Raw genomic sequence first — 3,041 nt, forward strand, 5'->3', positions numbered from 1 at the left:
AAGGAAGGAAGGAAGGAAGGAAGGAAGGAAGGAAGAAAGGAAGGAAGGAAGGAAGGAAGAAGACAACAATGACGACAAAGAAACAAAACAAAAGCCATCATAGATGTGCTTAACCACATCCTTTCTTTATAAACAACAAACCAATAAAAAAAAATCATGTGTTTGATGTGTCCTGCATGGGTCAACAATGCTGGTACCAGAAGACATGAATTACTGAAAATCTCAGTGCCAGGCATTGGCTAACTCACAAAGGTCAGGGAGGCCCTCAAAAAGAAACAGCCATTGCTGCTGCCCTTGGGTGTCCATCATACCTAAATAGCAAGGTGACATTTATTGCAAAAGACATCACACACATTGGTTGCAGGACAGAGAGAAATCAGGATGGGGCTGGGGAACTTCCTGCAAGCTAGCTTTCACAGCTCCAGAAGATGGTATTCAGGCTGCTGAGGAGAGACATCAATAGTGTTCTATACGCTACAATTCTTCCTGATGTGTATTAGTGGCATGACAATTATGAGGGGAGTCATCCTGTTACAGAACTCAAGCCCTGCTCCAGGGAAATGTATGCTGGATACAGTAAAGCTGCTCAAAAGCTCATAGCTATAAAAGTCATAGGCAGGGGGAGAGCTAATCTCCTGCTATTTCAGTAAATGGTTCTCATATTAAACTGTGTTTTTTTAAAGATTAATTTAAGTATGTGTTTGTCTATGTGTGTGTCTCCTGTGGCCAGAAAAGGATACTGTGTCTCCTGGAGCTAGTTACAGCTGTGTATGACCTGGTGTGGGTGCTGGGAACCAAACTTGAGTCTTCTATAAGGACTATATATAAGGTCTATGCTTTAAACACTGAAAAATTTCCCATCTCTAAACCTGTGGTTTTCAACTTGTGGGAAGGACTTCTTCACAAGGCTCACCATCAGAAAACAGGCATGTACATCAAGCAAAGTTAGTTATGAAGTAGTCATGTTTTTATGCTTTGGCATCACTACAACATGAGGGACTACTGTATTGAAGAGTTACAGCACCAGGGAGGAATGTTAAGAGCCATTATCCTAAACATTTTTATACCCATAGATTAGTGCTGCTCTGAACGGTGATCAGAAGTTTCTCTTTGCAGTAGGCTTCCATTAATATGAGACTCAACTGAACTAATCACTTATCCCTAAATGGCATAACTTTAGCACACTCGTGCCCTTAAGGAACATCACAGCAGATGATCATCAGACCTAGGAGGTAGTGGAGAGTCCTATGAAATGTTGTCTCATGAATGTTGTACTTATGGGCAGTTACAGGAGATCAAGCCAGTGAAATTCTGTACAGATAGGGGAGGGGCCTGTAAGTCCTACCCTTAGTGGAGGAACTATTGGCATGATGGTTGCAGAGTAAAGGAGACTCCACTTTTCTTTGAACATAAGCTTGGCCAAGATCAGTGGACAACCCCATACAAATGTTATTACAGGTAACAATAATTGGATTCATTTTGCAACAGTGTTTTATTTCTGCACAAAACATGAGATTCATATGTGTGCCTAGAATCCATGGAATCCAGAAGAGGATTCTGGGTCCCATGGAACTGGAGATTATGAACCATCAGGTCCGTATTGGGAATAGAACCTGGGTACTTTGCAAGTACACCAAGTGTTCTTAATCTCTGAACTCTCTGTCCTTCCCAGGGCTGTGTCTTTTTTAAAGGGAGTGGAGTTGAGAAGAGGATGGGAAATGTGTTAGGGAATGGGACCAGAAAGTTGGAAGTGGGTGGTACTGATGGTCAAAGAATGTTATATTACATGTATGGAAAAGGACAAATTTTTAAAATACAAGCATTATTTTAAAAGGATTTATGGCTTGGGAGATGGCACAACAGGAAAACATACTTGCTGTCTAAACTATGACTTGTTTCAATCCCCGTGGCACACATGGTCGGAGAAGAACCTCCTCCTGCAAGATGTTCCCTGACCTCCACACTCATGTTGTACACTAAGCACCCACACACATAAAAAAGTGAATAAAGGCTCCTGCCTGTAGTTTAGAAACTAAAGGGGAAAAGAGATTGACTGCACAGGTGGCTCAGCAGTTAACGCACTTGTTAGTCTTGTAGAGGACCAGCATTTAGCTCGCAACATTCCTACAGGTGTCTCACAACTGCCTGTTAAGTCCAGCTCTACTTTCAAAGTATATTATCATCCTCTGGGCTTCAAGGGCATTGATAGTCATGCACAGGCATGCCCCATCCCACCCACCATCCTCTCAATGGCCGTTTTTCTGGCCTCTTCCAGCACCTGCGTTCATGTCACATACACAGATTTTATATATGAATCTCATTCTGTAGCCCTTGCTTGCCTAGAAGTCAGAGCTCTACCTGCAAAAATACACACCACCATGCCCCACATACAAAATGAATCTTTAACATTTTATGGGACTAGAGAAATGACTCAACAGTTAAGAGCACTTGCTGCTTTGGCAGAGGACTTAGGTAGGGTTCCTAGCACCCACATGGCAGCTCATAACTATGTAACTCCAATTTCATGGGATTTGATCACCTCTTCCAACCTCCACAGGGACTAGGCATATACATGGCATTATACAAACTTGCGGGTAAAACACTGATACTCCAAAATTTTTAGAAAATTTGTTAAAATTGTTTTAAAAACCCCAGTACCTTTTCCACTTATGTTAATTCCGTCAATGTGCCTATTGTCCCTCATGTCCAGAGTATCTTGGATTGCACCTTCAATACACTCCCATCAGAGTTTACTGCAATCTTTAGATGACAACCTTGGGTTCATGTATCTGCCACAATCAGCCACACAGTTTAGATGTAGCAGAGTTCCCCCCCCCCAAAAAAAAATAGAGGGAGAATTTGAGCAACTTCAGTTTACTTCAAGTGGCTGTTCACAGAACTTTATTAGCTTTACAAATATAAACCATGATACCTGTCAGCATGTCAACAAGCAATCTAAAACCATATGTTGTCTGTTTCCTTACTTGACACCTGTGCCTTGCCCTTCATCTCCCAGTGCCCACCAAGGTTTTTTGATATTT

Source organism: Mastomys coucha, unplaced genomic scaffold, assembly GCF_008632895.1.
Source record: "Mastomys coucha isolate ucsf_1 unplaced genomic scaffold, UCSF_Mcou_1 pScaffold18, whole genome shotgun sequence".
In the NCBI taxonomy this organism is placed as follows: domain Eukaryota; kingdom Metazoa; phylum Chordata; class Mammalia; order Rodentia; family Muridae; genus Mastomys; species Mastomys coucha.